General features: G+C 33.5%; 1 protein-coding gene and 1 pseudogene across 2 annotated transcripts in view; both read right to left on the bottom strand.

The window, feature by feature from the left end:
- LOC126747039 (putative nuclease HARBI1) overlaps positions 1 to 3,045 on the bottom strand; it is a 35,097-nt pseudogene extending 32,052 nt beyond the window's left edge.
- The window catches only part of LOC126746839 (uncharacterized), a 476,426-nt gene that overhangs the window by 31,047 nt on the left and 425,783 nt on the right, over positions 1 to 19,596 (bottom strand). The gene's annotated exons all lie outside the window — the stretch shown is intronic.

Raw genomic sequence — 19,596 nt, 5'->3', positions numbered from 1 at the left:
TCAAGGCAATAATCACATGAAGAGGACTTGAGCTCTGAATTAGATGATGAACCAATTGTTATGAATGATTTAAATTCATCAAATGTATGTTAGTGCCAGTTTTATCTTATAAATACTTATGTGTTAAAATTATTTGATAAATAACTCAATGTTATCTCATAGAATGACATTACCACAGTACTTCAATCCCAATTTCTAATTTTTAAATTAGTTTTGACATTTTAAGTGTTGTTTCTAAAGTTGGTTATTTATTAAATAACTTTAACATATGTTTATAATACCGGCCCTTAGAATTATATAATTATGTACATATGTTATAAAATATAAAAATGTAGGTATACTTATATATATTTTCTTTGTAGACTACATCGTTTTCCATTGCATTTTCATTAGAATCAGATTCTGAAAGAATCCAATGGACAAGAAAGGATGTGATTAGGTTAATAAGCATTTATAAGAACCATACAAAACTATTTAAGTCACAAACATTGAGAAATGAGAAAGTGTGGAACTAAATTGCAGAAAAAATGGGCAAATATACAGGGGAGCAGTGTAAGAATAAATCCAAATACCTCAAATCAAAATATGTAAAGAAAAAGGATAATATGTCAAATAAGGCAACTGGACAAAAAAAAGTAACATTTGAGTATTTTGATCAATTCGAAGACATGTTTGGCAGTGCACCCAATATTCAGCCAGTAGCAGTTGCATCTACAAGTGTGGCAATTCCTCCCATATCGGCAGATTACCAAGCAATTCCTTCTACATCCACGGATGATAATATGACCGAGAATATCACTGAAAGTGCAAATAGCAATAATGAAATTATTGATGGTGTTGTAAATAATGTTACAGTAACCAAAACACTAAAAACAAAAAATGTGCAATTTAAGCAAATAGAGCAAATGACTCAAGAAATTTAAAAAAATAAGGGAAGATCTAAATAAACGCGAAGAAAATAAACAGAGGCGGCATGAGGAAAACCTTAAACAAAAAGAAGAAGCCATAGAAGCTTTTAAGGAATACATTAATTTTTTAAAGCACAATAAGTGATTTTTTTTTCAGTTCCTGTATAAATATTATTTTTTGTTAAAGTTATTTTTAGAATAAGGGATAATAATCATTGATTTGTGTAATAATTATAATAAATTTCTAGTCTAAAGAAATAGATTTAAGTGTTCTAAAAAATGTACCTACTCATAATTCTGAGTTTCACATAATTCTAATTAATTTTCAAGAATGTTGGGTATGTAAATGAAAATCAAAACCTTTGTTAGTTAAATTTGTAATATACAATATTACAATACAAAAATTAAAATGCAGTTAAGAGTAAAGTTGTTATTATGTTCTTTAAGCTTTGATTAGATAGAATTAGATCATTAGTTTAAATATTTGTACAAATCTTCGTGATATAAATAATTACATAAGATATTTTTTGAAATATTTTTTTATTCAATAAAACCTTAAAAAATAACATTTTTATCTTATTTAACAAAATAAGGACCTACATTTAAATATGAAATCTAGGCACCTAATACAGATGTTTTATACAAGGTGTCTTAAATAATGTATCTCATTATTGCTATCTTGGAAACTATTATTATAGTTGTTAAATATTGATTATAGTTGTTAAAGTCAAAATTTAGTTAATTAGTCAGTAAATTACTGGCAATTTGATTTCTTAATTCCAGTCCTTTCCTATATGATGTTTCAGCGTATTGATGTTCTTTTGTATTTGTATTAGTTATACCCTCAGATGTATATGCATCTATGTAATTGTCTGAGAACATTAAACATATATTGTATAAAACACATCCAGCTAGTATAGTTTAACATTAGGAATAATTTGTGCCTTTGACATATCAAGATATTTCAGTCTTCTAAAACGCCCAAACAGAAGTGCAAAACTTCTTTCTATCAATTGTCTGGTTTTGGCATGTTGTGTATTGAAATTCAGCTCCTTTCTGCCAAGGTTGCCTCTGTCTATATAGGGTGGCATACATTTTATTAATATCGGGTATGCTTTATCCCCTAGGATGAATTCGTTTTGTCCAAAGTAAAGTTCTGGATTTGAAGTTACATTTTTGAAAAAGTCGGAATTCTTGAAAATCCTTAGGTCACCAACGGAGTTTGGATAACCAACAAACACATCTCGAAACCTTCGTTTATGGTCACAAATAGCTTGCAAAGTAATTGCATGGAAACATTTCCTGTTGATGTAAACCTCAGGATTTTCTTGTGGTGCCTTTATAGGTACATAAGTCCCATCTACTGCTCCAACCACTCCAGGAATTTGACCCCACTTGAAAAAGTCATTTTTAATTTCTCTTCGCTCTTCAGTTGATGGCCATTTAATTATCTCTGGACCCAGCTCAACAAGACAACCTACCACTCTTTCAAAACATTTAAATAAAGTTGATTTTGGCATATCAAATCTACCTCCAACAGATCTGAAACAAAAGAAAATTCTGTTGTCCTAAATGTTGAGAGGTTTATTGTTAATAAGACCTAGAACTGGCATTATAATGTCCCATTGACCACATGTTAATTGAGTTTCAACTACCCATTAACCTATATGTTTTTAATATGTTTAACTGCTAATAGTTGACTTCGAGTTGAAACTCAACCTGTTGTCCACGAGACATTATTATACTGGCCCTAATATAAAGAATTTTCTACTTACCGATAACTATCGGGTGTACTCATAATCCAAATTGAAGCTAAAATTTGCTTTTGAGGCGATATTCTTTCTGGACCATATGAAAAGTTTTTCATTTTATTCTCCAGCTTGTTCTGAAGCCAACTGAATGCTTCTCTGGTTATGCGGAAGTTTTCCTGGAACTCTTGGTCTGTAAAATTGGGACAGTCACAGATATAAAATTATCTGTACGTTCTATGAACCTTTTCTCACAACTTTTATTAATGTTAGAGATAAAAGCAGCAGTCTGGGAAATTGCACAGGCAACATCTTCATCAGTTGATGAATCACTACTATCTGCTTCAATAATGTTTTGAAAAAAATTTATAGCATTAGGATTTATTTTAGTCGACAATCACACACGACTCTTGCACAAGAAAAATATACACACATTTAAAAAAATAAACAAACAATTATAAGATTGCACTGCGCATGACCATATCGTTCATAGAGGTGAAACAAAAATTGTCGGGGCGAAATTTGTGCGGGCGTGACATGTAAAATTTAACCGGGTGAACTTTTAACCCATGGGTAGCGACTGTGTACGCGCCCCAGATGACGCAACCGCGGTGTTTTCGGTGTCATGGCGGCAAATTCTACGTTCGGGCGGATCCGACTTTTTCAATTCCAGAATTAGCGGCTTAAAATGGGTGGAAATGATCAGGAATTGGTAGTGACGATATTAGGAAACTTTAAATTTTCCGAATATGTGCATATCTTTTATTGAATGGTTTTTATTGCGGCGGGAAAATTCGCCGCGCATCTGACGTCTCATCTTATTTACATTTTTTACCGGCCGGCGGGCTCATTTGCGTTCCGAGTTAGAGTAGGAAAAGCGGTTTTAGAGAAGGATGTCTGGCCACAAATTAGAAACGCGTCGTGTTCGTCTCGTGACGTCATGAGTTATTTTATTAATGAATTATTAGTATTATGGGGACAATTTTGAATGGTTTTTTTGATAAATTACTAGGATAAATAAAATGAATATAAATATTAATAAATATATATTTGAAATATACAGAGGGTATTGATATTACGGAACATTTTTGAGGATAATAATAGTATAGAAATAGAATTATACAGGGGGTTTTAAGGTTGTGGGCATAAATAAGGAAAATATTATTTATAATTATAGTAATCGTATTATACAGGTTGTTTTAAGGTTTAAGAACATTTACAAGACATAATATTTATAATAATAATAAAAGCAGCATAAAGGTTAGGACAAGGTATAAATATCTGGAAAAAAAATAACAGTAATAATAGTTTTAATTTAGTTAGGGTTCTTTTAGTGAGGGTTGCTAAATTGGTAATAAATTTATATTAATAGGTTACCAATTTAGAAAAAAAAGGCATTGATGCATTGTCAAAAAAATGTATGGTTGTCATAGTATCATTGTCAAAATGGTGTATTTTTTTACTATGTTACTGATATCACGGCTTTTATAGCTTCTATTCAAGTTGATAAATTTTTTTATTCGTTTTTTTTCCTTTAAATTTTTTTTATTTTATTATAATTGCCTTTTAAAATAAAAATACAAAAAAAAAAACAAGAAACAAACCTCTTTTTCCTGTCCTAATACATTGCTTCTTAAGGTCCGTTCAGAGTGGAAGCGTCGAGCGTCGTAAAGAGCGTTTGTCGAGCGTCAGCATCCGATTCAATCAGGATTGTTTATTTTTCGCGTTTTATGGTGGTTAGTTGGTCAAGATGACTTCAGGGAGTGACATGAACGAGGTGCTAATAACCGAAATACAGGCACGACCGCCATTGTGGAACACGAAATTGGGATCGTATAAGGACAAAAATTTAAGGGATCGTCTGTATGCTGAAGTGGCTGAAATTTTGGGTATTTCAAGTAAGTATGTTGTAAATTAAATTATCTTAATATCTATAGCTAGCTAGATAAACGTTATTATTTTACACGACGGTTTCATTTTAATCTACGCAGCCAAATTTTTCGAAGAGAGTGTATTTAAGCTATACAGGGTGTCCCGAAAGTAATGGGACATAGAACAACAGTATATTCCTTACGTCAAAATAATGTGATTTAGGTCAACTTTCCTTATCCTAACTTTAATAGTAACTGAAATACAGGGTGTCAAAGTATTATTCAAATTATCGCTTTTTTCTTATAGGTCCGGAGCTAAATGACATATTTACATGAAATTTAGAACATACATTTTGTTAAAAAAGAAAAATAAAATTGTGCATACAGTTTTTGTATTATTGATAGATGACGCTAGTTGTGTTAGTTTTTAAAATTAAAAAAAAAATAAAATAAATTTTTACTTATCTAAAGAGGGTTGTTACTAAAATAGTCCTTAAATAAATCTCGAATTTCTGTAGCAAGTTTAGAGGCTCTGTTGTTTCTTACATTTAAATTATTTACAATGAAAAGATACAGAATAATGAAAATAGTTTTATTTATTTTGTTTTACTTACACAAAAGTTACCTATGATACATATTATGTATTAATAGAGTGAGTAATTATTATATTAATAATAATAATAATTCACTTTATTTTAGGTACAGAGTCTAGCTCAAGTGAGTCTGACTCTAGTTCTGGCTCGTCTGGAGCTCATATGAGTGAGGACGAGAGTCAGGTGGAGGCACAACGAAATATAAAGGATCAGATAGAACAAGTAGATAAAAATCTGATTGATATATTGGGTAACGATCCTTTGGCTATAACAACGGTCGGGCCAGAAGTACACACAGAAATAGCTAGGAGATGGACTGTATTCAGTCGAAATGGGTTAGATAAAGACGACAGGAGGAGCCTCATTGAAAAGTAGGTCGAAGGTTTTTCACCACCTAAACTTAATAGGGAAATCAGCGGGCTTTTAAGAGACACTCAGATTAAACAAGATAATTTCCTACTACACTTACAAGAACAAATAGCGGCCGCAATATCAGCTATAGCAATTCCTATGGAGACATACGTTACCAATCCTACTGACGAAACCAATGAAAATTTGCAGGCCCTGGCTAATGCCTCCAAAGTTTTAACGGATGTCATACATTCGTTGTCAACACACAGACGATATGGATTGTCAAATAGCATCGACAATTCTATTAGAAAAGTCATCATGGACAGTATTGATGCTTTTCTCTTTGGAGAAGATATGAGCAACTATATCAAGTCGGCCCAGGTAGTGAAGAAAGTGTGCAATGAAATAAAAATGAAATATACCCCACGTTCTTCTGGAATCCTAAGTTCGTCAAGTAGAAGCCATCCTGTGCCAGGACCCTCCAACAAATATGGTACCAATCCAGATTTTTTTGCCAAGCGGTACATGTTGTGTCGAGGTTCACTTTATCTTCTTTGAAGGACCACCCATGAGGGAACTAAACTCTCCTTACTTTTTTATGTATTTATTTAAAATTAAAAGTACAAATTGTATGCTTTTATGCTTCCTACAGCCTAAAGTTATAAATTGAGTCGTGAACGTGAACGTAACGTGAGAGAAGCGAGAAGAGTCTATCTTTTTGACAGGACCGCTGCAACATCAAACCAGCGCGCTTCAGTTATTCACGCTGTTGTCGCGTTTTTCACTAATTCTTATTTACTGAGACGGAACATGCCGCCCCCGTTGAAAAGTCCTACTTTTCAAAACAAGTATACTATAGTACTATACAATAGTACTAAAGATAGCTAGAATCTATGATAACATAACATGAAATAAACGAAAACATGGATTCTTAATTTTACATCATTTAAGCACTTTAACGTTTATAAGTCTTCCACTGGTAGAACACAAATCTTCGATAAGGATCTTCTTGACGTTGTCCCATTAGCCAGGCGAACTGAAACAACCCTCACGACGTTGTCTGCTCCTGGGTGCAACTCCACAATCCGCGCCATAGGCCAGCGCAAGGGTGGCATATTGTCCTCCACCAAAACCACAAGCGTGCCCACCTTCACCGTGTTCTCGAAGTTTTTCTTCCACTTCGTGCGTGTCTGGAAATTGGCCAGGTATTCTTTCGACCATCGGGTCCAAAACTGTTGATACAGCTGCTGCAACCTCTGATACCTGGATAATCTGGATACGGGAATGTCTCGTACATCGGCTTCAGGAGAACTGGCTAAAGAATCGCCTATGAGGAAGTGGGACGGTGTCAAAGGAATGTAGTCATTTATATCATTGGAAATCGGTACGAGAGGACGCGAATTTAAACATGCCTCGATTTGCACTAGTAATGTGTACATTTCATCAAAACGCAGCGACGAATTGCCCAAAACTCTTTTTAAGTAAAACTTCGTTGATTTCACTGATGCCTCCCACAAGCCTCCTACATGGGCTGATCGCGTCGGTATGAAATGCCATTTTATTTCGTCCCGTGCCAAAAATGAGGTAATCGTTTCATTGTGCGCTTTGCTATTTAATAGTGTATAAAGTTCCATAAAATAATTGTTCGCTCCAATGAAATTGGAACCGTTGTCCGAATATATGTCGCTAGGTTTGCCGCGTCGAGAACAAAATCGTTTTAACGCGTTAAGAAAGCTATCTGTAGTCATATCCGTTACTAACTCCACGTGGACTGCTCGCGTCGCGAAACAAATAAAAATACATATGTATGTTTTAATTAACTTACTTCTGCGTAATGTACCCGCTTTGACATATATCGGTCCCGCGTAATCTACCCCACAATTCGTGAACGGTCTACTTGGTGTGACTCGTGAACGCGGTAGAGACCCCATTAAAAACTTACTTGGTTTTGGAGCTACGCGGTAACATCGTACGCACTTGTGAATTATTCGTTTAACTGCATTCTTGCCGTTAATTGGCCAAAATTTTAGTCGAATAACTGATAACAGGTTTTGAACACCCGCGTGTAGGTTTTTTAAATGTTGCTCTAAAATAATAAGGTCAGTCAACTTATGTTTGTAAGGCAAGATTATTGGATGTTTCTGAGAATACTCTATATCAGAGTTTGTCAATCTACCTCCTACCCTGAGAATGCCATCGCTATCTAAAAAGGGGTGTAGACTGAGAATCTTACTATTACTACAAACATTTTCCAATTTTTTAAGATTCGCGATTTCTTGCGTAAAACATTCACCTTGTGCCTTTCGAATTAAAAGTAAATCAGACTCATGTAGCTCTTCGACGGTTAATACATCGGAAGAAGCTTTTATTTTCTTTAACGTGCGATTTTTAAATCTACTAATATAAGCTACCACTCTACGTAATTTGTTCATAGTCGAGAACTTGTCAAAAATATTTATATCATTTTCTAACGCTTTACTCGCAACATTTAACGATATTGTTTTTGTTTTTAACTCAGGTAAATTATCCATATCTAAATTTTCATCGAGCACACAATTTTGAAAACCGTGTGTTAGAAATTCGGGTCCGTAAAACCATATTTGGTTTCCGATTAGTTCTTTTGGGTCTAACCCACGTGAGATAATATCTGCAGCGTTTTCTTCACTTTTGACGTGCCTCCAATTTCCTATACTAGAAATTTCTGTAATCTTTGCAACCCGGTTAGCTACAAAGGTCTTGAGGTTACATGGTTCAATTTTGAGCCACGATAACACTATAGTCGAGTCCGTGAAATAAATAGTTTTACAAATGTCAATATCGAAAATTTTCCTAATTTTGTATACTAACTCCGCGAGTGAGTGCGCTGCGATTAACTCTAATCGAGGTAAAGTCTGTTTTTTAATCGGTGCTACTTTAGATTTTGCCGTTAAAAGTTGTATTTGTTTTTCGCCGGTTTCGTGTACAGAGCACAAATACACACATGCGCCGTACGCCTTTTCAGAACTATCGCAAAACCCATATAGTTCGATTGTCGCTGGATTAGAAACCAATACTTGACGATTTATTTCGATTTTATTTAGAAGAGGAATTTGTGAAAGAAATCGTAACCAATATTCTTTTAAATTGTTGGATAATTCCTCATCCCAATCTAATTTAAGTTGCCATAATGTTTGAATAAGCAACTTTGCGTTTATTATGGCTGGGCCTATAAGTCCGAGGGGATCGAATATTTGCGATATAACAGAGAGCACTGAGCGTTTTGTAACTTTATTATTGCTAATTTTAACGTTTACAGAATATTTTAATATATCCCGACTTGCATCCCAAAATATCTCTAATGTTTTAAGTTCTTTCTTGTCGTGAAATATAACTAAGTTTTCTTCTGGTTTTTCGGTTGTCTGTAAAATATAGTTTAAAATTGACCATTGTTAGATGACCATTTTCTTAAGTTTAAGTTGGCCTGAGATAAAACATCCGTGATTTCGTGATAAATTTCTATTGCTTCACTAATCGAATTTACGCTTAAATATAGATCATCCATGTAAAGCGAGTCTTCAATAATTTTTGAAATCCTGGGATATTTTTCTTTATTTTTTATAGCAAGCTCTTTTACGCACCGGGTCGCTTGAAATGGTGCACTTGCCGTCCCATACGTCAGCGTATTTAGTTTATAAACTTTAATCGGTTCATCGGGATTCGTTCGCCATAAAATCTGTTGAAACTCACGTTCGCTAGGATCGATTAAAATGCATCGATACATCATTTTAATGTCCGCGCAAATAACATATTTTTTAAGTCTTGATCGCAAAAGAATCGAGAATAGATCTGATTGTATCGTCGGTCCGGCTAAAATCATATCATTAAATGAAACGCCGGTTTCACTTTTCGCGCTCGCGTCGAAAACTACTCTGCATTTTGTCGTTACCGAGTCTCTTTAAACTGCAGAATGTGGCATAAAAAATGATTGATTTGCGATCGATTGGTCCGAGTCTAAATAACATTTAAAGGTCATGTGCCCCAAAGTTTCATATTCGTTCATAAAAGCCGTGTATTGATCCTTTAAGTTTTTGTTTTTATTTAATCGCGTTTCTAAGTGTCTGAATCGTTTGAGAGCCACTGATTTAGAGTCGCCTAGTTCGCCTTCAACATTTTGATTGAACGGGTATTTTACGATAAACGTTCCGTCGGTACTGCGCGTCGTCGTTTCTTTAAAATAGTTTTCGCAATATTGTTCATTTTTTGACAATATTTTTTCATTCGAAAATTCTTCGAGTTGCCAAAACTTCTTTAAAGATTCGTCTAAGTCCCGATTCGTAATTTTCGCAAAATTACAAACTGTTTTTTCGTATTGTTCGTTAAAACTTAAATTCCCGCTAAAAATTTATCCTAAACAGGTTTTTTGTAGGATTGGCATGTTATTTCCTAGTTTTATTTTTCCGCTTTCGAGCAATTCAAAAAATATGCCAGCACCGAGTAACGCGTCTATTTCCTTTGGCACATTAAACTGTTCGTCTGCTAAGTTAATGTTTTTAGGGTAATTTAATAAGGACTTATCAAATTTAAAAAGTGGCAATTTTTCTGTTATAACGGGTAAAACTAAAAATGATAAACCTATCTGAAAAGTATTAAATCGCGATTTTATATTTGTGTAAGCACGATGCGAGATATTCGTTACGATTTGGTTAACTCCAGATAAAGGTAAATTTATTTCTTCACATGATAAATTTAATTTTTTACATAGGGATTGGCTAATTAAATTTGACTGGCTTCCCGAATCGAGTAAAACATTGCATTTATGCCAACACCCGATATTGTCGGCAATAAATATCGTTGCAGTCGATAATAGGACGTGATTTTTATTAAATGTCGAGTAAGAAATAGATTCATCAGACATTCTTGGTTCATTTATTTCATTATTATCGTTCCTATTTACATCCTTACAATTAAAACCATCCATACTGCAGAAACTATGAACGCCCGGCCTGATTTGATCCCTCATGACATCAGCACAGCATAAAGAAACCAGCAGTCGCACTTCAATAAAAATACATTGGCTTGAATAAGCGAGTTCGGTGCATGTGTACTAACGCAGGCGAGGCATATTTGCTTATAGTAGGGATGCCGCTGACACTCGCTACGGTCCACGTGGCTTTTGCCTTGGCTAGAGCCGGACTTAAACATTTTTTTAGATATTATTATCTTGTAAAATAAAAATACCTACATAGTACAAATATTGATTTTTTAATATTAATAAAGTTCATACAATAACAAAATATTTAAACAAAAATAAACATCGCATTTCTACATCTAACAACGACGATATAGAAGAATACGTGCAGGACGTTAATTAGGTATGTACCATAAATTTAAGAGACCATTCTTTGAATAATTTTAAAATAAAAAGTTCATATAAACATATGTCCAAAAATTCTTCGTTCTCAATATACAGGGTGTTAAAATTTAACAACAACTAAAATATACGCAACTGACTTTTGTGCAATTTTTATTATGTTCTGTGGATTATACAAATAAAACTTTTTTGTCTCTTGAATTTTTTTCGTATCATGCTTAGTTAATAATAAATTCCAAAAGAAACTTTTCCCCAAATTCCTTGTGTGATCCAGGGGTATGCAATTAAGTGGACTTTTTTTTTCTCGAAAAATAAGCGAGATACGAAAAAGTTGTATTTGTATTTGAGTGAATCAAATAAGATATTAAAAATGGCACAAAATTCAGGTGCCCCAATTTTTTTGCCACAAATATTTCTTCAGGTCCCGTTCGAGATTACACTGAAACTAATAAATTTAATCATATTAGGGGTAAATTAGCTCCTTAATATTATAAATAACACCGCCAAAGAACTTGCGGACCTATGTTCATATGAACTTTTTGTCTTAAAATTACTCAAACAATCGCCTGTTAAATTATGTATGGTACATACTTAATTAACACCCTGTATAATAACGGTTTTAGATTAACATCTGACTACATAGTAGTTTAGGGACAACTAATTATACAAATAAAGTAATATTTCAAAACAAATAGAAACTCTTAGGCCAATAAATAAAGACAAATAGTTGGCAACAATTCAAAACAATTCTAACATCTGCGAATTTTTGTTATATTATTAAGTACCAACTAAAGTAAAAGTATACAATTTTGCAACTCTCTTAAATATGACAACACTGTTAAAATGGCAGAAATATAAATAATGTCCTTAAAAATCCAAAAAAAATATTACATTGCTGCAACCTTAATTGATGCTTAATTATGTTATTTAAGCCATACAGCCAAATTTGCAGCTATTAAAAACTTTGGCAAAGTCAATTATTTTGCTTCATTAAATTAAAATTAAATTTTTGACATACCCCTCTTTTAATACAAAAGTTTTTATAAAAAACGCTACGCTTTGTAAAAACGCTATTAAAATAGTCACTAAGTACGGCGCTGAACTAGGCGATACACCTATGAACACAGTTGGATAAACACTGAGCTCGGCATCCGGAGAACATGGCTGCGGCATGGCTAAGGATGCTATTAGTTCGCTTACATTTTCGAGCGGAGTGCGACTGCTGGTTTCTTTATGCTGTGACATCAGCTCGTCCATCCGAGTCGCGTGAATCATCGAAGTTTCTTATTTCTCCATCCCTTTGATTTACTTCGCCGTGTCTTGACGGCTGCTGCGCTTGCTGCTGCTGCTGATTTTCCCGCTGCGACGTCATCGGCGTGGCTTCGGTTTCTCTCCGTCCGAAGTGGCGCTGGTGAAAGGAAGTGTTGCCGTTGTGAGGCGGAGGCGCGGAAGGCCGCGAAAGACTACTCCTTCAGATGATAAAGTAATAAGAAGATGTTCCCAAAAAAATCCTTTCTTTACTGCCGTGGATATTAAGAAAGGAAACCCTTCCATTTCACTATCCATCCGTTCCATAAGAAGACGCTTAGGCGAAGGAAACCTCCAAGCCAGACGACCGGCAAAGAAACCATTCATTTCCAAGAAAAATCGGCATGCTCGTTTAAAATTTGCTAGAGAACATTCCACTTGGACTTATAACCAATGGAAAAACATACTTTGGTCCAATGAAAGTAAATTTAATTTATTTGGGTCGGATGGAATAAAGTATGTAAGGCGTCCCCCACATCAAAGATTCAATCCTAAATACACTAGGCCAACCATAAAACATGGTGGAGGTAATGTCATGGTATGGGGTTCTTTTTCTGGGCATGGACTAGGTCCGCTAATAAAAGTTGAGGGTATTATGGACAGATATCAATATTTACAGATCCTCAAGAATCATATGATACCTTACGCCGAAGAAAACCTTCCACTAATTTGGAAATTTCAACAGGATAATGATCCTAAACATACAGCTAAAATTGTTAAAGATTTTTTTGCGGAGGAACAGCTCAACGTTTTAGCCTGGCCTCCACAAAGCCCCGACTTAAATCCCATTGAAAACCTATGGGAACAATTGGAGTTAGATGTTAGGCGTAAATATCCCGAAAAATTTAAAAACAAAGAAGAACTGTTTTGCGCATTATCGCAGGCCTGGCAGGAAATACCAGAAGAAAAAATTGTAAAATTGTTGGAGTCGATGCCCAGAAGATGTGCAGAAGTTATTAAAAACAAAGGTTTTGCTACCAAATATTAGGTTTATTTTAAGTATTTGTAATATTTTGCTTAAGTTTCTCTACTTTTGACCGCTTAAAAAATAAAAAAAAAATTTTTTGTGGGTTTATAAATAATTTTCTTATACACTAGTTATTTATTTTTTATGTTGTATTTGTGTTCCACCTAAAACAATAAAATATATTTTTAAAAAGTAATCTATCAATATTTTTTTAAAAATAATCAAAAGTTTCTCTACTTTTGGCCGCTACTGTATATTTTCTTTTGAGGTTGAGGATGTGTATTTTTGCGATTTGCCGATTTTGTACTGTCAAAATTAATGTTAATTGCCTCAAGCGTGAAGCATTTTTTAGTTAAAAATTCGGTTAATTCTTGCAAAGTTGGTAAACTGTTGTTCGATTGTTTATTTTCCCATTCTCTTTTACTTCTGTCATCAAGCTTTTGTAAAACGATGGGAATTAGAAGCGTGTCCCAATATCGCACGGGTAATTCTAACTTTTCAAGGGCCGTTTTATGTTGGTGTAAAGTGTCGAGTAGCTTTCGTAGCTGGGCGGATGATTCTTTTACTACGTTTGGCAGATTAAACAAAATATTATTTACATGGTGATTTATGATTGCCCTTTTATTTTCATAGCGGTTTCTCAATAAATCTAACGCGATCGTGTAATTTACCGCGGTTACGTCTAAAGAATCAATTAGTTTTAGCGCGTCATCTTTACAACAAATCTTTAAGTATAAAAACTTATCGATTTCACTGAGGTCGTGTCTATTATTTACCACCGAATTAAAAACATCTATAAACCCATACCAAGTCTCGTACTTTCCATGAAAATTTGGCAACCCCAGGTCTGGCAGTTTGGGTACAGCACCCGTGCCCAATGCCAACGTTTGCTGAGGTTGAGGCATTGCCAAACCGGAAGAATTTATTTTCGCGCGTTGATTAAATTCGTATTCGGATAAAAGTTTCTTCGCGTACGAGATAACCCTGTAAAATTCAGATTCTGTGTCTAAACGGTAGTCTTTTTCTTCTGGCAATAAGAACTCTAACCGTGTCTGAATCCGATCAAATTCCGAGAAGTCGTCTTCAACACTCTTTAAACGCGTTTCGATTTGAAATATTTCGTCTTTATATTCGCGCAAATAATTAGAAACCCGATCTAATCTTTCACATATTACTTCACGTGCGTGCTTATATTCCTGAATTTCATCATCGGCAATGGTTATATTTTTCTTACCCATTTTTGGCTCGATTCTTGTCAAAAATGGCTCTTAAACTCGATAATACTTTCGTGTCAATATGCCAAATGCTTAGGCAAACGAGATACACCGTGTAAAATCAACGACCGTTTCAAAAATTCGTGTAAATTAACAATATACGATAAATACAAATACATACGTGAAAAATCGAGTGATTTGGCAACGTCGCTTGACGCTCCGATTACGTGTACACACAACGAGAACAAGGAATTTTTGCAAAATGGCCGAGTCAATAAAATATGAAATATACGAATACCAATTTCTAACTACATAATATACTACGGAAACGAGAATAACTACGAGAAAATACGTGAAAGAAGGATTAACGTGAAGGATAGGTTGGATAGGAAGCATAGAACGATCTAACCTTATTTGTGTGTCGAGACGCAGGCTTCAGATTTTTCCATTCGCCGCCATTGTTTACCACCATAGGCCGTGTTGCTTGGATCTTGAATCCGCTCGATTGGACCAAAATGTTGTGTCGAGGTTCACTTTATCTTCTTTGAAGGACCACCCATGAGGGAACTAAACTCTCCTTACTTTTTTATGTATTTATTTAAAATTAAAAGTACAAATTGTATGCTTTTATGCTTCCTACAACCTAAAGTTATAAATTGAGTCGTGAACGTGAACGTAACGTGAGAGAAGCGAGAAGAGTCTATCTTTTTGACACAGAACACAAATATATAGAGAAGTGGTGGTTGCATACAAACTGAAAGAAATTCTTCTGACACATCAGCTAGCGGCCTCTCGCTTGGCAGCGGAAACTGTTGTAACTAACTTGACAGTTTGACGTGTCTAATTGGACCAATCTAAATGGTAGAAAGGCGTGGCCAAATTAAGGCGGGAAATTACATTTTTTTTAATCTGACAATCTTATCATTTAATTGTAATATCTAAAGCAAACGCCTAATCAAAAAGGTTACTCATAGAGAAAAGAGCCTTTTTGTTTAGGTGTTAGCATCAGATATTGATCTGAACAAAAATAAAACTTTTCAGTTTTATTTTAGATATCTAAATAGGTTAATTTACTGCAATAATCTACGAAAGTGTACTAACAATAGTGTACGACATATCCAATTGGACAAATGGAAATAAAACAATGTTTTTTTTTGCTTTAATACATTTATTATTTAATTTTCCTGAAAAAAAAATTACTTAAAATGATATACATAATATTCAATAATTCATTATAACAGACATTATATAAATTAGAGTTAATCTAAAAATGTTTAAAATTATTTTGTTAGCACTGAACTACCCTAATTTTATACAGATTAGAAAAGGTTGTCAACATTTTTGTGCTGTTTTCTCTCATAATACATCTAAAGGCATTCCCATTAGGTTAATAATATCCTCATTTTATTAACACATAGAGCACAGATGTAAATAGCTCAGTGGGGAGCTATTTACATCTGTGCATAGAGTCAATAGAGGATGAATTATTCTTATTTAATATGTACTTAATATGTATCTGTTTCCTAAAGAAAAATTAAACAGATTTTAAAATTATTTAAATTATAATCTAAATATTAATTTTTAAAATTAATTAAAAATTCTATAACAGAGTATTATTGAAAGAAACAATATATCCATCGACAAAACAAAATAAACTCTTTCAAAATGAAAACAACTTTTTAGTATAATAAACATATATCACTTACATAGAATATATTTGTTGGTCTCTTATAATACTAACAACATATCTTGGAACTATAATATTACTAAAAACTTAATTCAAGGATAGATGTTTACATAAAATAAAAAGAAACTCTTAAAAAAACAAGTTGTAAGAAAAACATTAATTCTGATCCATTCCGGGTGCTCCGATCTCTTAGCCGCTATACCTATGTCTTGTCTCAGTGAACACAGGAAGTGGTATGATACGAGCAAGAAATAAAATAAAAAAATAGACAGTGCAAACCTTATAAATCAATTTACTAAATGATTCATGTAAAAAAAAGACAAAATAAATGTTTAAATAAATATGTATTGTAGTGTAAAGCCAGGGGTATCAGCATTATTAAAATTTGTGGAGAACTGATCAGAAGAAATTCTATAGCTCAAAGTCTTAATAATATTTACATTGCATATCCCTCTCTATGTTTTTCTTGTAATAAGAACTGAAGGAAATTAAAAAAATCTTTTATTACTGTTTCTCGGAAACATTTAAAATATACATACTCTTACATCAAGGTCAGGAAAATTTCAATCAATTTTTAATTGTTGAATAGAAAATGAGAGGCCAGACATTTTGTAATATGTATTTATAATAATCAAGTTAAAAATTAAATACTTGAAAAGTGAAACTTCTTCATTGAAATCAACTGAATTTGATTTTATTAAAGACTAAAGATTGACAATACAAAAACATAATAGTAATAAATAAAATCAGATTTTCTTACCAGAAACCTGGAATTGCTTGCCGCAAATTAATTAAAACACTACTCCCAATATTGAAAGAGAACTTTTTAGAAAAAAAGTCATAAATTCAAAATAACATCCTTAAAACAAATAGCAAACTCAACCCACGCTGACATTCATTGAAATGAAAAACAAACTCAAATGGTATGACAATGACAAATGATGTTCTATCAGTCAATGTCAACAACTGTCTGTCAGCTCCCTGTCAATTTTGCCAAGCAAGATGGCCGATATACGATTCCGATTTTCACCATACAAGTTTCATCCATGTGCTTTTTGACAGGACCGCTGCAACATCAAACCAGCGCGCTTCAGTTATTCACGCTGTTGTCGCGTTTTTCACTAATTCTTATTTACTGAGACGGAACAGTACAAGTTCAACAACCGAAAGAAGACGGAGGGAGGCAGGAAAGTCCAGAAACCACAAAAGAGCAGGAGAAGACCGGACTACCGGAGGAATTAGAGGTAATTAATGCCGGAAGCTTATGTAAATTTTATAGAAATTGGCAAAAAGTTACCCAAAACCCTATAATATTAGAATGGGTTATAAATTACCGTTTTGTTGAAAACCTACACAGAGTAATATTCCTAGAAACTTTCTTGCTCAAAATTCACAGGTTGAAATCCAGCATTCGAATTACGAACTAATTAATATTGGTGCTATCTCTAAGTTTACCTAATGGTTCTTTACGGTTTATACTTAACCTTAAAAAATTAAATACTTTTTTAATCGACCCACCCCACATTTCAAATTAGAAGATTATAGAAGTGTTAAGGATTTAATCCATCCTAACAGTTTTTTATGTAAGATTGATTTAAAAAATGCTTATTATTCGGTAAATATTCATAAAAAATTCCGAAAATATCTGACGTTTACATTTCAGAATGAAACGTATTGTTTTAACTGCTTACCATTTGGGCTCTTTATTGCACCTTATGTGTTCACGAAACTTTTAAAACCAGTTCTTACACATTTAAGAAATTTAGGTATTGTTTGCATAGGATACCTGGATGATATCTTACTATTCACATAATAATCACCTCAACCTATGAAGAGGGAGTTCAACACTCTAACAAAGCGGTAGAATTAATAACATCCCTAGGTTTTATTATAAATAAAAAACAGCATTTTTGTCCCTAATCAAGAATGTAAATTCCTTGGATTCATTTTTAATACGGTTAATATGAAAATCTTTTTGCCGCTCGATAAGAAAAACAAAATTATGCTTACCTCTAACAGCTTTTTAAACCGTAAGACGTGTTCTATTCGCGAATTAGCAACATTTATTGGTAGTCTCGTGGCGGCTTGCCCAGCAACTCAATATGGATGGGCCCATGTAAAACTTTTAGAAAGGGCAAAATACTTAGCTCTTAGTATAAATAACAATAATTATAATAAAAACATGAAGATCCCCTTTTTCGTTAGAGAGGACCTAAATTGGTGGATTGAAATACTTGATAACCCAGGGGTGGATATAAGTGAACCTAAATTCCAGTTCGAAATTTTCTCAGATTCTTCTTAAGATTGATGGGGGGCTGTATGTAATACAGTGAGAACGAGGGGCTACCGGAGTAATAAAGAAAGAATTTGCCACATTAATATTTTAGAACTCAAAGCGGTTTTTAATGCTTTAAAATGCTTTACGAAGGACGTGTATAATTGTAACATCTTAATTAGGGTAGATAATACTACTGCACTAGCCTATGTAAATAAAATGGGGGATATAAGACATAAAAAATTAAATAAAGGGGCTCAAGAAAGATGGAATTATTGCGAAAGTCGAAAAATACACGTTTTCGCTTCATATATTAATACAAAAGATAATATCGTGGCAGATTTTGAGTCAAGAAACCTCCAACATGAAACTGAATTTGAACTATTTCAACAAAATATGTAAAGTATTTAATACTCCGGAAATACATTTATTTGCTTCTAAGCTTAATACAAAATGTAAGAGATACATCTCGTGGAAACCAGATCCTGATTCAGTCTCAGTAGATAGTTTTCTTATTCCATGGACAGGGCTTTATTTCTATGCCTTTCCCCATTTAGTATAATCAATAAAACTATAAAAAAGATTACAAATGATAAAGCAATAGGAATGTTAGTGGTTCCAAAATGGCTGTTGTTATTTGTTTAATTAGATGCACAATGGGTTATTACAACATAAATAAAAACTACTTGCGTACAAACGACAGTTTTTCAGGCAGATATTTCAGATATCTTAAAAAACAAAAATGTTAATAAAAATAGCAAACTATTGCCTCTTACCCCCATCTTAGAGGAGGGTATTCTCAGAGTTGGTGGTCGTATCACCAACGCAAAATTTCTAAGTTTTTCTCAAATGCATCCTATAATTTTACCCTCAGTTCATCATATTACTACATGTTTAATTCGGGATGAACATTACAAAAACTTACATGCGGGACCACAATCATTATTAGCCACATTGCGAACAAAATACTGGATTTTGTTCAGATTTAACAACAGTCAAAAAGGTTTTGAGAAAATGTATTGTTTGTTTTAAGAATAAACCTATTTTAATTAATCAGTTAATGGGTGATTTACCCGAGAATAGAATCACTCCTGCTAGAGCATTTTTACATACAGGCTTAGATTACTGTGGCCCTTTTCCAGTTAAAGCTAATAAATTACGCAATTCAAAGGTTATAAACATTTATGTGTGTATATTCGTTTGTTTTAGCACGAAAGCTCCTCATTTAGAAATCGTGTCAGATTTAACTACTGAGTGTTTTTTGAATTGCTTAAAACGTTTTATAAGTCGTAGAGGTAAACCTTTAACTCTTTCATCAGACAAT

Source organism: Anthonomus grandis, chromosome 18 (genome assembly GCF_022605725.1).
Source record: "Anthonomus grandis grandis chromosome 18, icAntGran1.3, whole genome shotgun sequence".
NCBI lineage: Eukaryota > Metazoa > Arthropoda > Insecta > Coleoptera > Curculionidae > Anthonomus > Anthonomus grandis.
This window is presented reverse-complemented; position numbering and strand designations above follow the sequence as displayed.